Source organism: Procambarus clarkii, chromosome 10 (assembly GCF_040958095.1).
Source record: "Procambarus clarkii isolate CNS0578487 chromosome 10, FALCON_Pclarkii_2.0, whole genome shotgun sequence".
Lineage (NCBI taxonomy): Eukaryota > Metazoa > Arthropoda > Malacostraca > Decapoda > Cambaridae > Procambarus > Procambarus clarkii.
In genome coordinates, this window is record NC_091159.1 from 41,790,679 (window position 1) to 41,818,178 (window position 27,500).

General features: G+C 41.1%; 1 protein-coding gene across 2 annotated transcripts in view; it reads left to right on the forward strand.

Moving 5' to 3' along the window:
• The window catches only part of LOC123773731 (endoribonuclease Dicer), a 143,958-nt gene that overhangs the window by 22,185 nt on the left and 94,273 nt on the right, over positions 1–27,500 (forward strand). For both annotated transcript variants that reach the window (XM_069321918.1, XM_069321917.1), the window contains exon 2: positions 26,218–26,499. The gene's annotated coding sequence lies outside the window, so the exon portion shown is untranslated. The remainder of the gene's footprint in view (positions 1–26,217; positions 26,500–27,500) is intronic.

The window sequence follows — 27,500 nt, forward strand, 5'->3', positions numbered from 1 at the left end:
TTGAACAAAAGTTGTCAGTGAAGCACTTGTTCCAGAAGTGTTCAAACGTCATCAGTTGCGAGTCATGTGAAAACCGTTTTCATTCATAAACAGGGTTTGGTGGGTTTATGAAATGGACTTTGGCCTTTATGAGGACGGCGCTGTACCACTGATAATGTCCAATATTGCACGTAGGTTAAAGTTAGTTTAGCTTTTTGGTTTCCTTACAGCCCTAAATATTTTTTGTAGTTTGTGATAGGTTTATGTTCATTTATAATCATTTATATTTGTTCCCTGAATAATCATTCCCTGGAAGAAATAATCTGGTTCACCATAAATAGAAAATATGGTACGATTTTCCTTATTCTAATATTTCACCTTAAAATTGAGTAAACTTATTCTAATATTTCACCTTAAAATTGAGTAAACTTATGCAACGTGGTTACTTGGTAGCCAGGGGCCAGATTCATGAAAGTACAGGTACTTATGAATGTTTTTCCTTTTTAGCGCCTACGTAGCGGCTACGTCGGTATTCAGGTAGGCACACTAAGAAGGAAAACCTTCGTAAGTTTGCTCCGTTGGCTGAGTGCTGTCGACCACTCATAGCTTTATGTAAACTGGATATAACTCGATTTTTCTCTACTACACAACACAGAGGATCGATTTTATATAAACAAAAGATTATTAGTTGGAGAATCTCGTGAAGAGGAGTCCTTCGTGTTAGTTATATATACATTTTCTGCTTGAAACTTGCAGTAAATATGTCTTTTATGATATTAGAATTAGTTTTTATAATAGCAAGATATTATACCAGAAGTTATTAAGTAAATAAACACTGGTGAACATGAAATATGAGAAAAGGTGGCTAAATAAACAATTGTTAGTTAAATTGTTGTTAAATAAAAAAAAATAAACAATTGTTAGTTTATAAAATTGACCAGTTAAGTGGCCTATGAAAAACCCTTCATAAGCTGTAGGTTTCTGGCTCTTATCAAAACCCCTGGAAACAGTGGGTAACATGTAAATTTGCATGACTTTAGTTGTGTACCAGATGGTAATAGATTCATTACACCAGATGCCCTTATATCTTAGCAGGTGGAGCACTTTTCATCTTAATTTCCTTATTGTGGGAACATTGAGTTGAGCACAAATGATGTGGCATAAGTAGGACAGTGTGGTAAAGCAGTGGGGTAATTAAACGCTCCGAAACCCGAACGAACCGGGCTCCTTGCTCCAAGCTGAAGACAACGTTGTACAGACCATATACACTGACGGAACACGCAAAGTATGTTAAATAGTAATAACGTAAAGAAGTGAAGCACGGATGTGGCAGTTAATCACAAAATGGTAAATATCACAGTTGTGGGACCGACCTTCACCTGAAGGCCACTGTTGGCGGGTTATCTGAAAAACAACGTATGGAAGTGAAAAAGTGTGTACTTCTATTATGATTAAGGCTAGAGTAATAATACCGGATAGAGTATAGTCAACTCCACAGGTCCAATGGATGCCGTCTTTCTGGGAGAGGACTAAGGGCGTGCTATCATGCTCACCCTAGGCGGCAGGAACTGAAGTAAAGAAGTGTGTGGGCTACCTTGAACCGACAGCACCGGGGACGTAGACTGCAACGCCGAATTGATCTTGAACAGATATTGGGAAAAGAACACTCTAGGGATAATTTAAGTGATGACAGACGGGTAACACTCCCCAGTCTAGGAGACCACGGGTAAGGCAGATTGCGACTAACGCAAGTTGTGGGTAAATGCCTATTATTACATATTAATGGTAAGCCCGATATTAGGCAGGGTACTGAAGCATGAACCTAGGGAAAAACAAATTCGTAGGATAGATGTGCAGTGGACCGCTGAATCAGATTGCGTCAGGTGGGAGCAGGCCGTTCCACGCCGCTCTGCTCGTCCCGAGGGGTGTGTGTTGACCCCTCCGCGATGATTCTGTGGACTGAGGGAATTCTGCGAAGAAAGGGAACTTGGAATTGCAATTAGTAAGATGGTTAAAACCAAAGGAGCAATGCATGCTCGGTCTTAAATGAGGCGAATAGGACACTGGGCAATATTAATAAAGGATTAGTAACTTGACGCCTGGAGTTGTTCTTCCGTTAATCTTGCAATGAAATTTGTGCCGTAGTTAGAATAAGCAGAACTGTATTTTGCGTCATACTATAGATGTAAATAAATTCCCTTGAACGTGTACAGCGTAGTAAATGGAAAAAAAAAAAAAAACTTGGGTAAATACTGGTTCGATAACATGGTTGGTAAAATTGTAGACCAATTACCACGAACGTAGTGGAGTATGGGACCTTCCAATGTTCCAAGCAGGGGAAGACATGTACTATAGTACATCATTAAATACGCATGAACGTGTAATATATCGCGAATAATGCATGAATATGTAAGAACAACCCATACCCCCAGAATGCAAAGGGGGGGGGGGGGGGACCACATCAAGCTTGATATTACGTCAATGTTTTATCTGGTCGTTAGTCAGAATAAAGTGTGCTGTATAATGTCATACGAATTTTTCGGCGAAGCATGCCCGTGCCACCCCTTGGGTGACTTAAACCTTAACGACCAACCAACAACCATACTAATCTACTAATGGTACTAATGACTAATCTAACCGCAAATGGGCTGTATAAGAATACCATAAAGACTACCCCCAACAGTCTGTGGATAGTAGAACAAATTAATAAATGATAGGATAAGCATCCCAGACTGTTACAAGTAAGCGGATTAATGAATATTAAAAGGCATTAACATAACTAAGTACTTTTCATCTACGGGCTCCCCATGGCCCGTAACCCCCCGTTCCAGGCAGCGAATCTTTAACAACAATTAAGTACATTTTAATGTCAATAATAGTAATTCCCAATATCTAATGTATAGAAATAATTATAAAAACAAAATAGACTTAGAAAAACCTTCAAAATTATAGTTTTTAAATATGTTCTGGAAAAACCCAGTGACCGAATAATTATAAGGAAGGCAGAATTGTGAACAGTATTTAATTACAGGGATAATAATATAATCCATGTAACATAAGTAGAAGACAAATAGCGAAATGTCCAAATCCTTAAATAATTACTGTATATAAATATGTAGCGGAAAATAAGTTAATGAATATGTGAAGAGTAAATTAGTAAGAAATTAAGTGCCTTAGAGAAGACATGATTAAATTTGTAACGTGAAACCCAGCGACCGACAATAAAATTTTTCCCGCCCGACTGGCCGATAATTCCTAAGTAGGGAAAAACATGCGACTACAGAATTACCCGAAGGGAAACACTTAAAAGAAAATATACAATAATCCTAACATGAAAGCAGGAAGAAAACTTCCCTACTTCGCAGAAACAGAGAAAACATTTGATAAGTAACTCCGTGAATAAGAATTAAGTCAGTGAAGGGGAAAAAAAAAAAAAAAAGAATTAAAAGTGTGTAGACCGCTTGACCTGTAAGTTGTTTAGCTTGGATTCTAAAGAGTAAGAATAGACTTGACCTTAATTGTAATCCTATTGGGACGCGACAGGATGACCTCGCGCGCCAATGCTTCCGAGGACTGAAGATGGAGTATCTTGAGATACCCACTAAATAAAATTAACTGAGACAATTACATTGAAGTCCATCAAAAGTTGTCCTCCGCATGCGGCCCGACTAATGAATTGATTTACCTACTGCTATTAAGGATTTAATTAAGAAGCGTTAAGCGTATGATAAGTATAAGATTTGAGTAAAGAATAACCACTTAATGTGTAAACCACAGCTTGTAGTCTTAAAGCTGGAGATTAAAAAAAACGTAATCTCGTCCGAAGGAAGTTAAATCATGACTGACATGCGTGCGTCCGGACGGCACTGACGCCATAAGTATGTGGATGGATAAATAATATAGGAAATATAAGGTCCAATGCAGCTGTTTCCATAATAAGTTGCTCTCCGAATGCGTGGTACGTTTAACGGCCCTGTGAATTTGCTGATTGTAGGTCAGCTGGAACGGCAGCAGTCGGAGGGTCGTCACCTGAAGAATAATAGATATTCATTTCTGGTGCGGTGAAAATGTTCCTTGCGTCTGTCCCGTAAGAATTTCGGAGCAGCAAATTATAAATTTTTTGTTACCGAGTCCGTTGCAATGATCTCCAGCTTCTGGGGTCGTTGTTGGTGGGGCTTCCTGCTACGCCGGCGGTCAAAATAATAATTCCGGGCTCAACCGGCAGACATAGGTCTGGCAATCCAATCACGAGGGGCGGCTGCATAATAAATTCCGGGCTCAACCGGCAGACATGTGACTTCTTCCCCATCGCCGTCTCTAGACGTAGGTCTGGCAATACATTAGCGAGGGCGTCTGCATAAGAATTCCGGGCTAAACCGGCAGACATTAGGTCAGGCAATCCAATAGCGAGGTCGGCTGCCTAATAATTCCGGGCTTAAACCGGCTGACATAGGTCTGGCAGTCCAATAGCGAGGGCAGCTGTATAATAATAATTCCGGGCTTAACCGGCAGACATTAGGTCTGGCAATCCAATAGCGAGGGCGTCTGCATAATAATTCCGGGCTTAACCGGCAGACATTAGGTCTGGCAAGCCAATAGCGAGGGCGGCTGCATAATAATTCCGGGCTTAACCGGCAGACATTAGGTCTGGCAAGCCAATAGCGAGGGCGGCTGCGTAATAATTCCGGGCTTAACCGGCAGACATTAGGTCTGGCAAGCCAATAGCGAGGGCGGCTGCATAATAATTCCGGGCTTAACCGGCAGACATTAGGTCTGGCAAGCCAATAGCGAGGGCGGCTGCATAATAATTCCGGGCTTAACCGGCAGACATTAGGTCTGGCAAGCCAATAGCGAGGGCGGCTGCATAAATAATAATTCCGGGCTCAACCGGCAGACATAGGTCTAGCAATCCAATAGCGTAGGCGGCTGCATAATAATTCCGGGCTCAACCGGCAGACATAGGTCTGGCAATACAACAGCGAGGGCGGCTGCATAATAATTCCGGGCTCTACCGGCAGACATAGGTCTGGCAATCCAATAGCGAGGGCAGCTGCATAATAATAATAATTCCGGGCTCAACCGGCAGACATAGGTCTGGCAATCCAATAGCGAGGGCAGCTTCATAATAATTCCGGGCTCAACCGGCAGACATAGGTCTGGCAATCCAATAGCGAGGGCAGCTTCATAATAATTCCGGGCTCAACCGGGCGGCCTATAGAATAATTTTTTAGGTAGCAAACAATAGCAAGGGCGGCTGAATAAGTGGAGAAACGTGCGACTACAGTGGATACCCACAGGGAGGCACCAAATAATGACTAAAATAAACCGGTCATGAAAACACCGATGTGTACCACCCTTCAACGAGGAAACAGAAAGAAAAAAAAACTGTTGAAATACTATGTTAAGGAGATAATGAGTCTATTGGGGGGAATTAATAAGAATTAAATGAGGATAATCCGCTTGACTTAAGGTCTTAAATTTAAGAAAGGCTTAACCCTAACTGTAATCCTATTAGCACGTGACTAGAAACTCGCGCGCCTAATTTAACGAGGACTGTTGAAGGAATAATGAATTCCCCCCTAGATGAATCGCACGAACTGGGAAATCTAACCAGCTTAATTATTTAGTACCGAATTAATACTCTAGATAAGTTATTTAGTGACGAGGAGGAAAATATAGGGGAAAACATAGTATCACATGATACACACAATCTTGTAGGAGAAAATCGTAACTGTGACCAACTGTTTGACTGCAGAGAGACGAACATTTTATAAGATTTATAAGTTCTAGTAGTACAGGATTTTGTAATGTAGCGTATTAATAGAGGTTTTTAAGTGTAATGATCGAGACCAAAACAGCCCAGTAATAATAGAGGCCACTGCAGACAAAATGAAGGAAATCTATTACCTCGAATCATGTGTTGTCCTCCGATGATGTCGGACAATTAACTTTATTTTACCTTTGTGAATAAAGTTTTATTAATAATGCGGAGTGAAAATTATGTATGATAATGTATGAAAGAATAACCTCTTAGCGCGTGCTTAACCGGAAGTCCTCGGATGTTGTCCGACAAATAACCTTAATTTACATTTGCGAATAAAGTTTTATTTATGAACGTGGAGTGAAAATTATGTATGAAAAAGTATTAAAGAATAACCTCCTAGTGCGTAAAACACCTCTTCTAATCGTATTGCTGGGAATTAAAACCTAATCTCTGACCCCGTAGGTTGTTAAGAACCCGACTGTGACCTGCTTGTGCCTGGAAGGCGAGGACTCCAGAATGTAAGAATGAAAAAGAGAAATAAGAAAAAATTAAAAAAGGGGGGCCACACAGCGGATTCCATCTTATGTTGCACTCCTTATTCGTGGTGCTTTTAACAGCCTTGTGACCTTTTTCCTGAATGTTGATCAGCTGTAACTACTGCAGATGTAGTGAATTCCCTGATAAATGAAAATTTTTGCCTCATGGCTTTCAAAAGGAACATTAGTTCCTGAGTGGTGATAATGGGACCTTCTCATCTGTCCAGTGAGAATTCCATAGCAGCAGAATATAATGTTGGTAACCGGGACTATGGCGATGATCTCCGCTAGGGTACTTCAGCAATTTTTTTTTGTTTTTTGGGCATAGCCGGCAGGCCAAGGACGGCAATCCCGTAGCTAGGTGAACTACATATAAAATTTTTTTTTTTTGTTTGGCTTAACCGTCTGACCAAGGTCTGGCAAACACGCACAAGGACAATTCATGCGGCGAAAGAGGCAGCATAGAAAAATTCCGGGCTTAACCGGCAGACAATAGTCTAAAATTCCAGCGCGAAGGAGGCGCTGGGAATGTTTGGCAACAAGAATGTCTGTATAGAATTTCCGGGCTTAACCGGCAGACAAAATGTCTGGCTCTCCAACACGTGGCTTGCCTCATAAAAAAAAAAAAATTTTTGATGGGCACTACCTGCCGACCGAAGTTCGGCGACCCAGCCGCAGTGATAGGCTGCATAAAATTATTTGGCCTAACCGGCAGACGATATGACTAGCAATCCACAGCTAGGAGCCACATAAAAGGATCCGGGCTTAACCGGCGGACAAAATTCCGGCAAAATAGCATCGATGAAACAGAATAAATATAAAATTCCCGGGCTTAACCGGCAGCCTATAAATCTGGCAAGCTAGCGACTAGGGCAAGGCTGTATAAGAATTCCGTATTAATCGTCGTACAATAGTGCTGGGGCAGCCTAGAATGCCCTGCCTAGGCATGACCTAGCTGGAACGTCTACAGGCCGCGTTTGGATCGAACAGCGCTGGGCACACGCCGACACTTGGGAGGAACCTAGCTTTACATTTAGAACATAAGATATCACTTTACCTTGGTGAAAGTTGAGTACTGTGGACCGACACTAGGTTTTCAGCATGTGAGGTTGAAGTGCCCCCGGAGTTAAACTCAAACCAGGGTGGGGGCTGCGATCGAGGTAGCAGTCGTAGTTTCCATAGCTTCTAGAAGTCCCAAGGACACAAGAGTCCTATGTTATTCCTTTTTCTTACCAAGCGAAGCGTGTTTGTAGCGTTTGTGTTAAAAAATTTTTTCTAAGACTTGTGAAGCGGAGCGAGGCTGGAACAAGAAAGAACGCATGACCCCTCCTCTGTGCTATATATAGGCCCCCCCGCGGCGCTCCGCGCGCTGCGGATCGCGCTGTGCAACTGTCTTCTCCTCCATCAGAAATTCCTCCGCATTCCTACATAATGCAGCGGTTATTTCTGCTTGAAACTTGCAGTAAATATGTCTTTTATGATATTAGAATTAGTTTTTATAATAGCAAGATATTATACCAGAAGTTATTAAGTAAATAAACACTGGTGAACATGAAATATGAGAAAAGGTGGCTGGTGGGAGTATTTACTATCACCAAATGCCCCACTGCACAAATGATGATAGGTAAAAAGGGTTAAAACTTTAAAAAACTTCTCTCATTGAATACTTATACCTATAATTATGACTGTATGGACTATTATAACCTGTTAAAAAAGAGGGGGAAGTAGGGGTCCAAAACCTCTTCCTGTTACACAATTTGGCTGTGTAACAATAAGTAATTTATTATTTTATTTATTTATATATATATACAAGAAGGTACATTGGGTTTGTGAGGATACATAGCATCATGTTTACATTCTTGTAAAGCTACTAGTACTCGCAGCGTTTCGGGCAGGTCCTTAACCTGACAGATAATTTTAAGTAGGTAAATTCTTGCAAAAATATTAAAATGTTAACTGGTACCTGTACATTGCAAGAAAAAATGAGATGAGAGAGATTAGTAGGTATATTAAAGGACATCAGTAGATCTGATTGATTGCACTGACAGCTTGATTTGTAATTTAACAAAGATTAATAGGCACAATACAGCATTTTAATAGCACATATAAGAAGACAGTAATGATCACAATGGTAAAGTTGTTTGGATTAGGTACATAAAAATTGGGGGATTGGGTAGCACTAGATACAGTGCAATTTTAAAGCACAAGGTAGGAAACTGTGAAGATGAAATTAGGCACTTTTTTTTTCAATGAGGCAAATATAGAATAAATATAGTCAAATATAGGAAGGCAAATATAGAAAATATAGGAATAAAAATGAGGCAAATATAGAATTTTGAATAAAGCACAAGGTAGGAAACTATGAAGATGAAATTAGGTACTTTTTGGTTTTGCTTTTGAATAAAAGATGAGAGAAAATTGTAGGTATATTAGAATAATATAGAATAATACGTAGTAACTGCAAGTATATACTTATTGCTAAATATGAAGGAAATTATTACATAGGCTTAGCCATCCAAGGTATAAAGAGTTAGTTAAATTTCATTTTTCTCAGTTTTAATGGTAGAGCTTACTAGCACCTTTAAGAGTGCATTTATGATTGGAGGGTTAACTTGTTAATTACGATTGCATGTGGCTAGCATTCGTACCTTCTTGGTTTATGCTTATTATCATTTTTGTTGTGAAGTGGGCGCCTGCTGGAGTTAAACAGAGGTCATGACCTGATTGATAAAGATTAAGTCACCCAAGAGGTGGCATGGGCATGAATAGCCCGTAACTTGCTGCCGGCGCCATTGCTAGCTGGCCGCACTCGGATTTCTTTCCTGAAAAACTTAAGATTCTGAACACCCATCAGCTCAAATCAACGCGATTTTGTGAGGAAGAATACATCAATACTCCAAGACCCAGGCAATATCTTGTTTTCAAGGAAATAATTTCGCTTTCGTCTACAATTGATGGAGAAACAACGTTGTTGAGTACCTGCTGTCCAGCTGACTGGTATTCTGCTCAACCCAGTACGCAGGCAACCCAAACTCTCATATCGCACTCTCGAAGCCCATGACTTTTTTTTTTTTTTAGAACCGTATCGCTGACTAGGTCACTTAAGAGTCCTACCCTGAAGGGTGAGGCGATATCCTGCGGGCATTGCCACAAGGGAGCACCTTAGACGGTGTACTGAGCCTGACAGGGAAAGGTAGACCAAACGTTCTCATTTAGGTGTTAGGTATTCCTGATTCCACCTGGGGGAATCATTCTATGACCTCCGTTGGAGGGGAATGAATTTCTCCAGGCCTAGGAGTGTCTCGGGCATTAGGTAGGGCAGTGATTCGGTCCTCACTAAGTGAAGAGTCATGGGGAAGTCAAATAGAAAGAGGCAATGGAGGCAGCTTTCAAACGAGGAGGGACAGTGGACCGAGGTGCAGCAGGCACCGAAGAAAACTGCTATCGAGGTTTAACTCGTGCTTCTACCAGCAAGACAGCAGACATTATGAACCTAGAGAGGACAGCATCAGTCTCGCACCAGCCAGTGTCAGACAATTATGCTTCTCTGTCCACAACCCAGCCACAAGACGACAATATGAGACAGGAGAGGACAGCACCAGTCACACACCAGCCAGTGTCAGACACTACCTCTCTCCACAGACAAGACACAGGACAACATTGAGACAGGAGAGGACACCACCAGTCTCATACCAGACATCGTCAGACTCTGCACATCTTCCAAAGTTTAAGATAGTGCAGACAAACCACTTTCCTACACCATATGGAGTAGTACCGGCAATGGAAAGGGAACAACCAGAGCTCAAACTTTCCATCATAGTCAACCTGAAAGGAGAAATAATAATGACACCACGAGGCCAACAGACTGCAAATTACTTAGAAAAAGTAAAAGTCCTGCAAGGGAAACCTGTATGCTTGGAAAAGCTGGACCCTTCAGAAAGACGCACATGAGTCGTGCTTTTGGGATACCCAATCGATTTTCCCCTGGATCCAGTACTAGAACACAGGCGAATCCTGAATGCGGACCGATGCCACTCAAAAGTAGACAAGGCAGCGACACGTCAGGTTCTAGTGACCGTCACATGGGACATGTGCCCGAAACATTCAATCTTGGAAATTGGGGAATATACTGACAGAGACCATACGTTCCGGAACACCTGCGCTGCTTCAGGTGCCAGAAATACGGCCACCATCAATCACGCTGCACCGGACAGGAGAGATGTTGAGTGTGCAGTCTGAGGCATCCAGCCAAAGACTGTATAGCCAAGCACAAGGCAAACCAGACCACAACAGCCAAATGTCCAAATTGTGGAGGCAAACATCATGCCTGGAGCACAACCTGCTCTGCACGGAAAGAAAGAGTGCAGACAGCTCAGGCCAGGATAAACACACAGACCAGTACTACATACACCACTACCAACGTCTGGAGCACTCGTACACAGCCACAACAGAGACCCACTCTCACAGAACAAAAATTCCCGAATCTATCAACTCCAAATCAGAAAATACACAAAAGTACTGCAGAAATACAGCAAATGCAAAAGAGCAAAAAGCAATTACTTTCGGGATCAACACAACAAATACACAGTTTTACCGAGGTCCAGCTGAAAAACATGGTGAAGATCATGGCAGAGACCATTATCAATTTCCTACAGATGACGCAGAACGCCTCACAGCAACAGACTCAAGAAATCACTTGTGTAATAATGGACAAGATCGTGCAGCAGACCATAGTTACACAAGAAAGACAATCCGAGAGAAGATGGAGCACAAGAGGACAAACAACGCAACATGGACATACAGACTACCAACAACAGTCGGATAGTCAAAACACCAGAACATCAACATTCACAAAAGCAACTGCAAGAAGCAGTGGCCACCAAAGATCAACAGAATCTTACAACACAAGAGACAGACAACAACAGCCAATGCAGTCTGATATGCAACAACACCAACAAAGACGTATTGAACAGCAGAGATGCACAGGTTCCAACAACAGAAGAGGCAGGCATGAACAATCAATGCAGCAACATCAACAACGAAATACTGGATGGGAGAGATGCACAGATTCTGACAACACAAGAAACGGCCACGAGCAATCAATGCAGTCTGATATGCAGCAATACCAACAGCAAAGCAATGGACTACAGTTCTGCACAGATTCCAACAATGCTCGTGGTCATCCCCTGCATTGTTGGAATCTGTGCATAACTGTAGTCCATTGCTTTGCTGTTGGCATTGCTGCATATCGGACTGCACTGATTGCTCGTGGTCATCCCCTGCAATCAGTGCAGTCCGATTTGCAGCGGCACGACTTGCGAGGTGGAGAATATAGAGGTCGATTCCGAAGAGGAGTTCTACTAGAACAGGCAGCCCTAACCGAAACCGTCGTCTGGCCATTACGAATACTGCAGTGGAACATACAAGGTCTTGGAAATAAAAACCACATTCTTCAGGAGGCTGCAATCAGCACGAAAGCAGATATAATCGTTTTGGAAGAAACTTTTCCCAGCCACGAAATCCTTCAGATTAGCTGGATATCAGCACTATGTTATATCATATGAGCACAGGAGACAGAGGGTTAATGACCCTAGTCAGAAACACCATACCCAGCAAGAAAATAGACCCAGTTTCATGTGGGGATGGAGTAGAGGTATTAGCAATAACAGTGAATATGGCTAATATTGAGCTCCACATATACAACGTTTACAAGCCCCCTAAACGTAAACTAGAAGCAGAGGCAGTGCTTGCCTTGGCCACGCAAGAAAATTTATTAGTGCTGGGGATTTTAATATAGTGCTCATTATCAAGAGTTAGGTGCGACTGGGCCAGCCAATGCATTTTTTTTTTTTTTTTTGCAGGGATAATCCTGCGCGGGCCCTAAGCCTCTGGCTGGCCCACTAAGTGTTGCTTGTTTCTGTTTTACTTGGGCGGAGTATGAGTATTTATGACTCGTATGGTCGCTTCAGTAAGATTTTGCCATATGTGTTTAACAACTTCTTCTGCTCTGTTGAATCTAAGTTGAAATCTTAATGGGTTTGTAACTGTGCACTGTGTTAGATAATGTTCCAGTGGTCTGTCGGGCATTTCTCCACAGTGTTGACATTTCCTCTCATCTTCCGGAACTGATGTAAATCTGAGAACCTTTTTTTGAGGGATGCAATGTTCCAGCTAAGGACGGATAACTCACAAAGTAACAACTGAACACATCGATATTGTATGTCTCCAGGAGTGCAGAGTTCCCGCAAGAGCCTCACCCCCGAAATTGCCCTCATTTGTTTCTTACAACCTCAGATCCAGTAACTCTTGCATTATATACATCAAACAATCCCTACCCCATCAACTTCTGCCAGAAAAACAAACTGCCGGTCAACAGTATCATGGAGTGAGGATCTATGTGGGCAACTCTGTTCTCAATGTATTTAATCTATATGCTCCAGCAGGAAAGTTAAATTATATTGATCTTCCGGCCTGCGCTCAAGCAGAGCCCACCATCATTCTTGGTGACTACAATGCTAGACACAAGGACATTGGTGGCTCTCGCTTCAGTAACGGTAACGGGAATCAACTGCTGTCGCTACTAAATAGTCACCAAGATGTGCAGATTGTGGGTGACCTTGAACCCACGCATATTTGTGGAGGCATTCTAGACCTCTGTGTTGGTTTCAACGTCTCTCACGTCTGGTGCACATCATCTATTGTAACAGATTTGTTGTCAGATCATCACCCTAGATTGACTACTCTATGTATAGGAAATACCATCCTGCCCGGTGGGACTTTCAAACGCAAACGGCTCAGTGTTCCTCCTGCTCGACGTGAAGACTTTGTTGCTCATGTGTCAGAGTGGTACAGCACTTATGATCCCTCCACAGTCCAGACATTTAACGACGGTCTAGTACAGAGCATTCAGATGTTTGTTGACCCTTTAGGTCGGCCCCCTGCACCATCCAATAGTCGCAACGATATGAAAGGTAATAAACGCCATGCCTATTACAATGACCCCAAACTGCGTACTTTGAAACGCACTGCCAGACGAGTTGGGCTTGCATATAGGGAAACACGTACGCCAGCAATGCTCAAGCTCTTTCAGAAAGCCCTAGCCAAGGCGAGGGAGCGCATGACAGAGCTCAGGCAAGATAACTGGGAAACTTTTGTTAACAGTCTCAACTCTCACACCCCCCTCAGCCAGGCATGGAAGGATATTAAAAGAATTAAAGGCGATAAGCTCGGCCAAGTAGCACACCCTCACCCTCTACACAGAGCAAACGAGTTAGTCGATGCTTGGGCAACCACCTCTAGCTTCAATAATCTTCCCCCAGACATACAGTTCAGATTAAATGCTGGTTACGGAGATCGAGAAAGGCTCGTTGACTTCATGCTCCACAAGGAAGATGAATGCAACGTGCCATTTACTGAGTTTGAATTACTCGCGGCCCTAAACAAATGCAAAGCCACATCCCCCGGTGAAGATGGTATCACTTATGACATATTGCGTCTGCTCCCTTTAGTACCAGGGAATCCCCTACTTGAGCTGTATAATATGAGCTATGTTACTGGGGAACTTCCTAACTCTTGGACCAACAGTATAATCATTCCAATTCCCAAGCCAAATCAAGAGAATGCTTTCCGCCCAATTTCCCTTACTAGCTGCATTTGCAAAACATTCGAGAGAATGGTCCTAAACCGTCTCCTCCATCGAATAAGAACCATGCTATCCCCCCAGATATATGGCTTCATGCATGGAAGGAGTGTGCATCATTGCATCACCACCTTTCTTACCCTGCACACTGAAAAGTCATATACCACCTTCCTAGATCTTAAGTCTGCCTTTGATATTGCAAATAGACATGTTATCTTGAGTGAGCTTGCAAGAATGAATATTGGTGGTCGGCTTCTTTGTTGGATCAGGGGTTACTTATCCAACAGGAAGTCATCTGTATTTTTCCAGGGGCATAGAAGTGTAACAAGAGACTTTGAACTAGGCACCCCGCAGGGTGGTGTCCTCAGTCCTACCTTATTCAATATCTTAATAAACACGCTGTTAAACTCTGTACCGAGCAAACCCAACGTCCACATCATTAGCTATGCTGATGATATAATGATACACACCGCTGGTTATGCTAACACGCAGAACACTCTTAACTCTGTATTAGACTCATGTCAGGACCTAGGTTTAATTATCTCAGCAGAGAAAACAAAGATATTAAATCGGCGCCCACCCAGGCAGGGAGGAGCTGTTCGCAAGATGCAACTGTCTGATGGCTCCCAGCTTGACTATGTAAACAGATTCAAATACCTTGGCCTTGAGGTGCCACTGTACGGTCCTGTTGTATTCAGACTCTGTCGTCAGTTTAAAGAGAGGCTCCGAGCTCTCAAGGCTGTTGCAGGTTATCACTCAAGCTATGGTGCCAATGTCAGAATTGTCAAAATGATGTACTTTGCATACATCAGATCTTTAGTAGATTATGCTGCACCTCTGCTTGCTTTGATGCCTGAAAGAAAGCTTGGAGGGCTTGAAAAATTGCAAAACGAAGCCTTGAGGATAATCCTTGGGTGCCCTCGTACCACAAAGATACTTAATATGAGAAAGGAACTTAATATTCTGAGCGTTGTTGATCGTGTTACTGAAATTAACTGTCAAATTGGTATAAAAATGCTTAGGCTAACTCATCCTAATCCTTGCACAGAAGCCCTCCAGAATTTCTTTATTGAAGATCAGCATTGTTCCAAATGGATAACAAAAACTGGAACCCAACTCAGAATGTATCAGGTTCATGATTTGTACCAAGAGAAACAACAGCGGCACTTTCCTGCACCGTGGGAGGTTACACCCTTTCCAGTTTTAATCCCTCCCTTTCCACCCAAGAAGCAAATTAGAGATCAGCCCAAGCTTCGTCTTGAGGCAAAGCTCAACGCCTTAAGCCATATTGATGCTCTGTCCACAGAGCATTCTCTCTCTCAAATTATATACACTGATGGTTCCCTACACCGCACCACGGGTGCAGCTGGAAGTGCAGTTGTCCTGACAATGGGCGATGGCCTATACTTTGAGTGGGGAGTCCGTATAAACAACTGGGCCTCTACCCTTCAGACTGAACTATTTGCCTTGATCCTTGCACTGAAATGTGTACAAGTCTCAAAACTTGATACATTAATTGTAAGTGACTCCTTATCATCCTTAAATGCTCTCAACTCTTTAAGACATAACTGTAACATGCTCGTGTCCGAAGCTAGACACAAATACAACAAAATTACTAAGGATGGTAACAGAGTCCATTTCATGTGGTCTCCATCTCATGTTGGCCTCCGAATGCATGATAGAGCTGATAAGTTAGCCAAAGAATCTGCCTTTAAAGGAGCCGTTGAGTGTAACCTTGGATTGTCAATGAGCAATCTGAGAGCAGCTGTACACCGAGAACTTCAACAAGATCTTGTAGATCTGAGGCAAAGTGAAATTGACACCAGTAATTCCATCTATCATCATACTATCATGCAAGAGGAGCCACACATCTATGGATCATCCAATAAAATCAGCAGACTTCTAGATGTTACTACTGCTCGGCTTAGACTCGGTTACAAGTATCTCTGGGAATTCTCATTATCTGCTGATGTAGACCTGACCAAATGTAAACTGTCAACAAAATTATTCGCACACCCTCCGTCACTATGTGATGGAGTGCGAAAAGATACGTGAATTTAGAGACAATTCTATAACCAATGTTCCAGCGATGTGTCAATATTTCATTCAAAATGATCTGCTACCAGAAATTTTAGCCAAATATCCCCAGTTTGCTAACTGTAGGTAGTAACTAAGTGATTGTAACCTATCCACCGCTGCCCACTGGATGGGGGGCGGTGTGCAGGACAAACATATAAATTTTGACACTAGCTCTCCACATATGTCAGTTGCTTAATTTAGAACCTGTACTTGAGGTCGATCTCGAACCCATTGTTGATGTGATGACTTATATTGAATTTTGTAACTAGCTCATCAAGATTGTAACTTGCTTAGCTAAATGAATTGTGGGGTTCAGTCCCTGAGCCCATTATGTGCCTCTGTAACCCTTTCCACTACCGCCCACAAGATGGGTATGGGGTGCATAATAAATGAACTAAACTAACTAACTTCCGGAACCTGTAAGCCTATTTCTCATGCACATGGGTATCCAAGCCTGATGCGATGTAAGTGCACTTCTGTTGTTCTACTGCTCCCTTTCATCAAACTAAGTGGTTCGTAGTTGGTTGAATTCTTGTACCAACCCGCAGATCCTGATGTTGCAACTGCTGTGTTGTGGTCACTGTACATCTGTTGCATTGCTCTGTTTCGAATTACTTTCTTCATCTGTGATACAGCCAATGCAGATGGGCGCCATTTAGCTGCAGCTCTGCAAGAAGTACCTGAAATTACACTTCTTAACACTGGGGAATCCACTCACATTCTAGGAGGTTCCCTTGATCTTACATTAATCTCAACGCACTCAAGCATCAGGCGAAGTGGGAAGTAGACCCGGTGACCACCAGTGACCACTATGCTACTGTCACAACACTAAATATAGAACGACCTCCTACACCACCTTCACAACCTAGGTGGAATTTAAAAAAGGTCAATTGAAATATATACCAAGAGTTATTTCAACATATATCAAGAGGAACTTGAAATATGGTATGCAACATACACGCCCCCTGAGGATTTGAACATACACGAGACCAATCTGCAGGAAGCCATTGCGGCTGCTGCAAACAAAGCTATTCCAATCATTATCCCAGGAAACAAAACGAAAGAACTATTGGTTCTTTAGTAATGAAGTTAAGGAACAAAACCACAGAGTCAACATCTTCAGAAAACATCTAAAGAGAAACCCGACACCAGAAGGAAGAACTCTGCTAAGAGCGGTGATATCTGAAGCAAGACGAGTTTCTAGAGAGGTAAAGGAGGCAAGATGGTTTGATTGGTGTCAAACTCTAAATGAAATAGTAGTCTTGGCAAGATATGGGGTCAGATTAAAACTATATCAGGTCGACCAGCCCGACCACAGGCATGTATTCAACCATTGCAGGAGGCTGATTATTTCAACTTAGATTCAACAGAGCAGAAGTCGTTTTTAAATACGTGGGACAAAAATCTTACTGAAGCAACCATACGAGTCATAAATACTCATACTCTGTTGACTAGACCACACACTAGAAAGTGAAGGGACGACGACGTTTCGGTCCGTCCTGGACCATTCTCAATCGACTTGAGAATGGTCCAGGACGGACCGAAACGTCGTCGTCTCTTCACCATCTAGTGTGTGGTCTGATCAACATACTTTAGCCACGTTATTGTGACTCATTGCCTGCATACTCATACTCTGCCCAAGTAAAACAGAAACAAGCAACACTTAGTGGGCCAGCCAGAGGCTTAGGGCCCGCACAGGAATATCCCCGCAAAAAACAAAAAAAGCCGTAAAATGACCTCTCCCGTGCTCCCTTAAATATACCCCGTGCTGCGCGCACAGCGCCTGCCGCAAGACGCTGCTCATGTTTTCCCTCTGTCGCCGAAATTCCACCTCTTTCGTGCAACCAGTGACCATATTCTGCACACCACCCCCCTATTCACAGAGAAGCGGTGGATAGGTTACAATCACTCAGTTACTACCTACAGTTAGCAAACTGGGGTTGTCAACCGAGAGGGGTTACTCGGTAAATTCAATTCTAATAATAAAAGGATTGACTGGGAGAAAATAAACAGAGAATTTACAAACATTCAATGGAAACTGTTCTAAGAAATAAAAATCCTACACGAGGAATAGAAAACTGACTTCTGAAGCATATAAAGCCTGTTTTAAACATGTTTCTTTGAGGAAAGCCAGAAGTAGGTCCAACGTAGAAATAAGAACGCAGACGACACTTCAAAAGAAGGAAAAAATAACGGAAATGCTTAAGTAGACGCGACTTTCCTTACACAGAAGGAATTATTTAAACAGGGAGATTGGAGAAATCGAGAAGACTGAAGCATCTACATCAGATTGAAGAAAGGCAACTAGAACTGAAAGCAATGAACTGTAATGCCAATCCTGACCTCAAAAGCTTCATTGAAGGTTGTAACAGAACCCATGACCACCACACCAGAAACAAATACCGTTTTGATATTCCAGGAGTACGATTTAATCAAACTAGAAATGCTCTACAAATCAAGGGACCCAGAATGTGGAATGACCTTCCCAATCATGTTAAAGATTGTACCTCTCTCAACCAGTTTAAGATAAAAACTAAGCACTACCTAATAAATTCCCTGTAACCTACCTTACCCCTATATTGTCAACCCATGTCTGTTTTTTTAAACAACGCTGTTTGTCGACCTAATTGTATTTGTGCTGCTTTTTCTGCCATGTTCCTCCCTTTTTATTTTTATTTTTATTTGTTCTCAACACATTTTATACTTTAATCTCGATTAGTATTAAGTTTTAGTCTTTAATGTTTTTCCTGCCCAAAATGCTTTGCGTAATAGTGCCTTTAGGCATTGTATGTACTATCTCTATCTATAAATCCATCAATCTTTGTAAAATCTCTAGTGTGTATGTACCTTACCTAAATAAACATTTATTTTTATTTATTTTATAGGTAACTATCCACAGTCTCTTTACCTAACGCCTGCAAATTCCACTGATGTTAATGAGATAATCCTTTCCCTTAAACCAAGTCTAGTCTTCTTGAGGAGATACCAACTTTAATTTACAAAAAAAGCCTCCAGATCTTTAGCTCCTGCTATTGCATTGCTCTTCAACAAGTCACTTGAACTCCAAACCTTTCCAGATATTCTAAAAAAAAGCGAGAGTAACCCCTGTCCACAAATGTGGTGATCTCATTGATGTTAACAACTACAGACCAATATCAATTCTGCCAAACTTGTCAAAAATATTTGAAAACTAATCTACAAGCAGCTTTACTCTTAACTAGCCAAACACAATATACTTAGCTCTTGTCTTCAGACCAAAAAAAAACCTACTAACGATGCACTTATTAGTAAGATTAACTTGATACATTCAGCTCTTGATAAAAATGAGTTCCCTGTTGGGTTATTTGTGGACCTGCGTAAGGCTTTTGACACTGTTAACCACCAAAACCTTCTTAAATTACATCATTATGAAGTTAGAGGTCACTTCCTGCAATACCTCAAATCTTACCTTACTGACAGGCTCCAGTATGTTTATGTGAATAATTCAATTTCTTCCACCCTACCCATCAACATTGGTGTTCCTCAGGGCAGCATACTTGGCCCTCTCCTCTTTCTCATCTACATTAATGACCTTCCAAATGCCCTTCCAAATGCCTCCCAACACCTCAAACCAATTCTATTTGCAGATGACATAACCTTCATTTACTCCAGTCCTGACCCCCTTGCTCTAAATGTCACAGTGAATGCTAAGCTAAATAAAGTCTATCTTTGGCTAACTGCCAACAAACTCACCCTCAACATTGACAAAACTTTCTATATTTTGTTTGGCAATAAATCCTCAACTCAAATAAATCTCGGGATAAACAATACCCAGATTTGTAACAAAGTAGATGGCAAATTCCTTGGAGTTCTCATTGACCACAAGCTGAATTTCCAGGGACACATTCTAAATATATCAAAAAAGTTTCAAAAACTGTTGGCACTCTTTCTCAGATCAGATATTTTGTACCTTGCCCTGCCCTTGTGACGCTCTATTACTCCTTCATCTATCCTTATCTCAACTATGGTATTTGTGCTTGGGGTTCTACTACCCAAAATCATTTACGTCCTTTAATTACTCAACACAAAGCTGCTATTAGGACAATATCCAACTCTGGCCCCAGACATCACTCGGTACCCCTACTCAAATCTCTGAATATGTTAGATATTAAGTCACTGCACATCCTCTCATGTGTATTATATATTCAAATTCAAATTCAAATATATATTCAGGTAAAGTATATACATAAAGTATATACATAAAGTATATACATACAGGGTGTGATACAAATATTTATGAATTTATAGGTAGAGCTAGTACATATAATGCCTAAAGAAACTATTACGCAAAGCGTTTCGGGCAGGAAAAACATTAAAGACTAAAACTTAATACTAATTGAAATTAAAGTATAAAATGTGTTGAGAAAATATAAAAATAAAACATTTTTTTTTTTGGGGGGACATGCCAGAATAACAGCAAAAAAATACAATTTGGTCGACAAACAGCATTGTTTAAATAAATAGCAGACATGGGTTGACATTATAGGGGTAAGGTAGGTTACAGGTTACAGGTTACAGGTTACAGGTTACAGGGTTACCTGAGTGATAACCTGCAACAGCCTTGAGAGCTCGCAGCCTCTCTCTTTATATTGACGACAGAGTCTGAATACAACAGGACCATACAGTGGCACCTCAAGGCCAAGGTATTTGAGTCTGTTTACAGTCAAGCTCTGATGGGAGCCATCAGACAGTTGCATCTTGCGAACACCACCTTCCTGCCTGGGTGGGCGCCAATTTAGTATCTTTGTTTTCTCTGCTGAGATAATTAAACCTAGGGCCTGACATGAGTCTAATACACAGTTAAGAGTGTTCTGCGTGTTAACATACCCAGTGGTGTGTATCATTATATCATCAGCATAGCTAATTTTTTTGTTTTTTTGCAGGGATATTCCTGCGCGGGCCCTAAGCCTCTGGCTGGCCCACTAAGTGTTACTTGTTTCTGTTTTACTTGGGCAGAGTATGAGTATTTATGACTCGTATGGTCGCTTCAGTAAGATTTTGCCATGTGTTTAACAACTTCTACTCTGTTGAATCGAATTTGAAATCTTAATGGGTTTGTAACTGTGCAACGTGTTCGATAATGTTCCAGTGGTCTGTCGGGCATTTCTCCACAGTGCTGAGCATAGCTAATGATGTGGACGTTGGGTTTGCTCGGTACAGAGTTTAACAGCGTGTTTATTAAGATATTAAATAAGGTAGGACTGAGGACACCTCCCTGCGGGGTCCCTAGTTCAAAGTCTCTTGTTACACTCCTATGGTCCTGGAAAAATACAGATGACTTCCTGTTGGATAAGTAACCCCTGATCCAACAAAGAAGCCGACCACCAATATTCATTCTTGCAAGCTCACTCAAGATAACATGTCTATTTGCAATATCAAAGGCAGACTTAAGATCTAGGAAGGTGGTATATGACTTTTCAGTATGCAGGGTAAGAAAGGTGGTAATGCAATGATGCACACTCCTTCTATACATGAAGTTATATATCTGGGGGGATAGCATGGTTCTTATTCTATGGAGGAGACAGTTTAGGACCATTCTCTCGAATGTTTTGCAAATGCAGCTAGTAAGGGAAATTGGGCGGAAAGCATTCTCTTGATTTGGCTTGGGAATTGGAATGATTATACTGCTGGTCCAAGAGATAGGAAGTTCCCCAGTAACATAGCTCATATTATACAGCTCAAGCAGGGGATTCCCTGGTACTAAAGGAAGTTTAGTTTAGTTCATTTATTATGCACCCCATACCCATCTTGTGAGCGGTAGTGGAAAGGGTTACAGAGGCACATAATGGGCTCAGGGACTGAACCCCACAATTCATTTAGCTAAGCAAGTTACAATCTTGATGAGCTAGTTACAAAATTCAATATAATTCGTCACATCAACAATGGGTTCGAGATCGACCACAAGTACAGTTTCTAAATTAAGCAACTGACATATGTGGAGAGCTAGTGTCACAATTGATATGTTTGTCCTGCACACCGCCCCCCATCCAGTGGGCAGCGGTGGATAGGTTACAGTCACTCAGTTACTACCTACAGTTAGCAAACTGGGGATATTTGGCTAAAATTTCTGGTAGTAGATCATTTTGATTGAAATATTGACACATCGTTGGAACATTGGTTATAGAATTGTCTCTAAATTCACGTATTTTTTCGCACTCCATCACATAGTGACGGAGGGTGTGCGAATAATTTTGTTGACACAGTTTACATTTGGTCAGGTCTACATCAGCAGATAATGAGAATTCCCAGAGATACTTGTAACCGAGTCTAAGCCGAGCAGTAGTAACATCTAGAAGTCTGCTGATTTTATTGGATGATCCATAGATGTGTGGCTCCTCTTGCATGATAGTATGATGATAGATGGAATTACTGGTGTCAATTTCACTTTGCCTCAGATCTACAAGATCTTGTTGAAGTTCTCGGTGTACTGTTGCTCTCAGATTGCTCATTGACAATCCAAGGTTACACTCAACGGCTCCTTTAAAGGCAGATTCTTTGGCTAACTTATCAGCTCTATCATGCATTCGGAGGCCAACATGAGATGGAGACCACATGAAATGGACTCTGTTACCGTCCTTAATAATTTTGTTGTATTTATGTCTAGCTTCGGACACGAGCATGTTACAGTTATGTCTTAAAGAGTTGAGAGCATTTAAGGATGATAAGGAGTCACTTAAATAAATAATAAATAAATATGTTTATTCAGGTAAGGTACATATATACAAGTGATGTTACATTAATGAATTGATATATAGATAGATCTAGTACATACAATGCCTAAAGCCACTATTACGCAATGCGTTTCGGGCAAGAAAAACATTAATATCTAGAACTTAGTACTAATTGAGCATAAAGAATAAAAAGTGTTGAGAACAAATACAAATAAAGATAAAAAAAAAGGGGGAACATGACTGAAAAAGCAGCACAAATACAATAGGTTGACAAACAGTGTTGATTAAACAAAAAAAAAACAAAAAAAATTACAGACATGGGTTGACAATAGAGGAGTGAGGTAGGTTACAGGGAATTTATTAGGTAGTGTTTAGTTTTTATCTTAAACTGGTTGAGAGAGGTACAGTCTTTAACATGGCTGGGAAGGTCATTCCACATTCTGGGTTCCTTGATTTGTAGAGCATTTCTAGTTTGATTAAGTCGTACTCTAGGAATATCAAAACTGTATTTATTTCTGGTGCTCATGGGTTCTGTTACAACCTTCAATGAAGCTTTTGAGGTCAGGATTGGCATTACAGTTCAGCGTTTTATATATGTATAATACACAAGAGAGAATGTGCAGTGACTTAATATCTAACATATTCAGAGATTTGAGTAAGGGTCCCGAGTGATGTCTGGGGCCAGAGTTGGATATTGTCCTAATAGCAGCTTTGTGTTGGGTAATAAGAGGACGTAAATGATTTTGGGTAGTAGAACCCCAAGCACAAATACCATAGTTGAGGTATGGATAGATGAGGGAGTAATAGAGAGTAACCAGGGCAGGGCGGGGTACATAATATCTGATCTTAGAAAGAATGTCAACAGTTTTTTAAACTTTTTTTGATATATTTAGAATGTGACCCTGGAAATTCAGCTTGTGGTCGATGAGAACGCCAAGGAATTTGCCATCTAATTTGTTACAAATTTGGGTATTGTTTATTTTGAGATTTATCTGATTAGAGGATTTATTGCCAAACAGAATATAAAACGTTTTGTCAATGTTAAGGGTGAGTTTGTTGGCGGTTAGCCAAAGATGGACTTTCTCTAGCTCAGTATTTACTGTGGCATTTAGAGCAAGGGGGTCAGGACTGGAGTAAATGAAGGATGTGTCGTCAGCAAATAGAATTGGTTTGAGGTGTTGGGAGGCATTTGGAAGGTCATTAATGTAGATGAGAAAGAGGAGAGGGCCAAGTATGCTGCCCTGAGGAACACCAATGTTGATGGGTAGGGTGGGAGAAATTGTATTATTCACAGAAACATACTGGAGCCTGTCAGTAAGATAAGATTTGAGGTATTGCAGGGAGTGTTCTCTGACTCCATAATGATGTAATTTAAGAAGGTTTTGATGGTTGACAGTGTCAAAAGCCTTACGCAGGTCCACAAATAACCCAACAGGAAACTCCTTTTTATCAAGAGCTGCGTGAATTAAGTTAATCATACTAATAAGTGCATCGTTAGTGCTTTTTTTGGGTCTGAAGCCATATTGACAAGAGCTAAGTATGTTGTGTTTGGCTAGAAAAGAGTAAAGCTGCTTGTAGATTAGTTTTTCGAATATTTTTGACAAGTTAGGCAGGATTGATATAGGTCTGTAGTTGTTAACATCTGTGAGATCACCATATTTGTGGACAGGGGTTACTCTTGCTTTTTTTAGAATGTCAGGAAAGGTTTGGAGTTCAAGTGACTTGTTGAAGAGCAATGCAATAGCAGGGGCTAGAGATCTGGAGGCTTTTTTGTAAATTAACTTACAATTAATGTATCTAGTGCTACCTAATCGCGCAATATATGTACCTATGCCATATAACTTTACCATTGTAATCATTGATATCATCTGATATCATGGTTGTTATACTGAGTGCATATTCTACTGCATTATTCCTTGAAATGATCCTCAAATTCTGCTACAATGAACCAATTGATAACTCACATTTTACCCTAATGTACCTAGTAATCTTTGTCATTATAGTGTATTGTCATTATTGTGTATTAATCAAATTTTTGTGTTTTGTGTCAAAATTTCTTGCATTGTACCTATAAACATTATTTGTCAATTTCGCTGGAAATTATCTGTTAGATTAAGGACTTGCCTGGAACGCTATGCGTGCATGAGGCTTTACGAGAATGTAAAATCATTATTGCTATGCACTCTCTTAATAAATCACTTTCATGCCCCCTTCACTTGGATGTACGGGCGGTTTATTTCTAGCGCTTGTGTGGTCGCGTCGTACATTTACGGTCCGTGTTATAGTAGGTATATACTACTCGATCGACTTGGGGTTTGTATGAATATGTTTACCATTAAATTTTCGTTTTTTCTAATAGACACGGTGCCTATTTGAGAAAACGGCATTGTATTGTAACTTAGAGGAGAGACTATTGAGTTGGTGACACAACGGAGGTAATCGCCCACTTCACACACTCTTATGTTGACCGCGATTATGATTCTACATTTATATGCATATGTCTGTGTAGAGAATTTTATTGCGAGTTCAGTGATATAAAATTTAACGCTGTAGGACTAATGTGGAGCTGACAACAAACAAAAGAGTATGAACATTTTGTTGCTGTTTGGGCATACGGCGAGACGAGTGATCTACGTTTTTATTTATTTCGTGGTGGAATAGCTAATGCTTTGGTCACATTTTATACATATGATCTTGTAGAGAATTTTATTGCCAACATATTGATACCAAAAGGAAATACGTAGCTCGAGAATTGGTGTCAGGAGAGTGAAAAGATTACACACTGTTTGGTGTTTACGCTCAAGAGAAAAAAACGCCGCGCGCACAATGCGCAGAGTTTTTTTCACGGGTACCGCGCGCATTAAAGTGTTAAATTAACCCCCAGTGGACCTTCTTGTATATAAATAAATAAATAAATAAATAAATAAATAAATATAGCTGGCGTACGTGTTTCCCTATATGCAAGTATAATTCGTCTGGCAGTGCGTTTCAAAGTATGCAGTTTGGGGTCATTGTAATAAGCATGGTGTTTATTACTTTTCATATTAAAGGGTCAGGGAACATCTGAATGTTCTGTACTAGACCGGACTGTGGAGGGATCATAAGTGCTGTACCACTCTGATACATGAGCAACAAAGTCTTCTCGTCGAGCAGAGGGAACACTGAGCCGTTTGTGTGTAGTTGTTGTTGTTGTTAAAGATTCGCTACCTGGAACAAAAAGTTCCAAGTAACACGGGCTATGGTGAGCCCGTAGGGGTATAATTGTGTGTAGTTGTGTGCAACTTAGAATTTGTATTAATTAGCTGCCCCTCGGGAGGGTATTCTCCAAGACCAATCTTATTATCGCATTTTTTATTGATTGCATTCAGTGATAATATTAATAAAACCAATAAAATCGTGTAGTATTACTTAATTAATAATATATTAAAATATATTACTTTGAAAACCAAAATATTGGGCTACTTTTATTAAAAAATCGCTACTTTTAGTCCCTCAGCTCGTTATTTTCAGCCATTCAGATGTGGCAACATTGCGTCAGTGTTTGTTGTGATGGGCGGCCGACGTGTATGTGGACGGTATCTGGACGGTACAGCTGCTGCTGCACGGGAGAGTGCCAGTGTTCTGAACCTGTCAGTTGCTGCACGGGATAGTGCCAGCAATGAGAGCTGCCCCTCGGGACGGTACTGGACACTCCATTGCTGACAACTGCTATTTAAGACGGTACTAAGTACATCTGTACTGACAGCTGCTTTACGGGACTACAGGAACAACTTTTCGTGAAGAATAATCAAGGTAAGAAACGTTTTAGTGAGAAGAGAGGTTCTATGTCAATTAAAGTAAAGAAAAATAAATTTTATTCAGGAAAGTACATACGTAGTTAATTTACAAACATAATGTTGGATTTATAGATAGAGCTAGTACGTATAATACCTAAAGCCACTAGTACGCATAGCGTTTCGGGCAAAGGATCCCGGTAGTACAGTCTGGTTGGTTTTCGACTCTCAATCAAGAATTCCTGGTTCAGATCCCGGGCGGGATAGAAATGGTTGAGCGCGTTTCCTTACACCTAATGCCTCTGTCCACCTAGCTGTAAATAGATAACCAGGAGATGGTCAGCTTATTGTGGGGTTGCATCCTGGGGTCAGTAATTCGACCCTGGGTTTGAGGGGGGACCTCAATATAAGCCAAACATGTATGTATAAACTGGCTGCCTGCCCCCCAACACAATTATTACAATTTCACCCCTCCCCCCAATTTTTTTTAACTATTATGGCTCATAGTTATGCTAATGTGTAAATTGACAGCCTACGAAAATACTATTATTTAAAGTATATGTGGAGCGTACATACCTGGGAGTGACTTTATTCTCAAAGACCAGCCTTGGGCCAGGCTTGTTGTGATAGTGACCAAAAAAGCTGTTGTTTAGAGCAACCTACAGGGACACATCCGTTACAACCCAGTTGGTCTGATATTTGCAGGCCATAATAGCTGCCAAAGAGATACAAGACAATTAACTTTCGCAATCAGAGTGGTAGACAGTTGGAATAAGTAAAGGTGAGAAGGTGGTTTTGTAGTTGAAACTACAAAACCATTAGTAGTTTCAAAGCATTATATGAAAAAAATAAAGTCCTGGGAAGACGGGACATCATGAGCATAACTTTCATCCTGTAACTACCCTTGGGTAATTACTTCCTGCAGGAAATTGTCTATACTGTATAGAGGAAATTTGATCAAATTTAAGTTGCCAAGAACTTGATTGCTGTGATGAGCATCAAAATGTGGTTCTTTGCTTG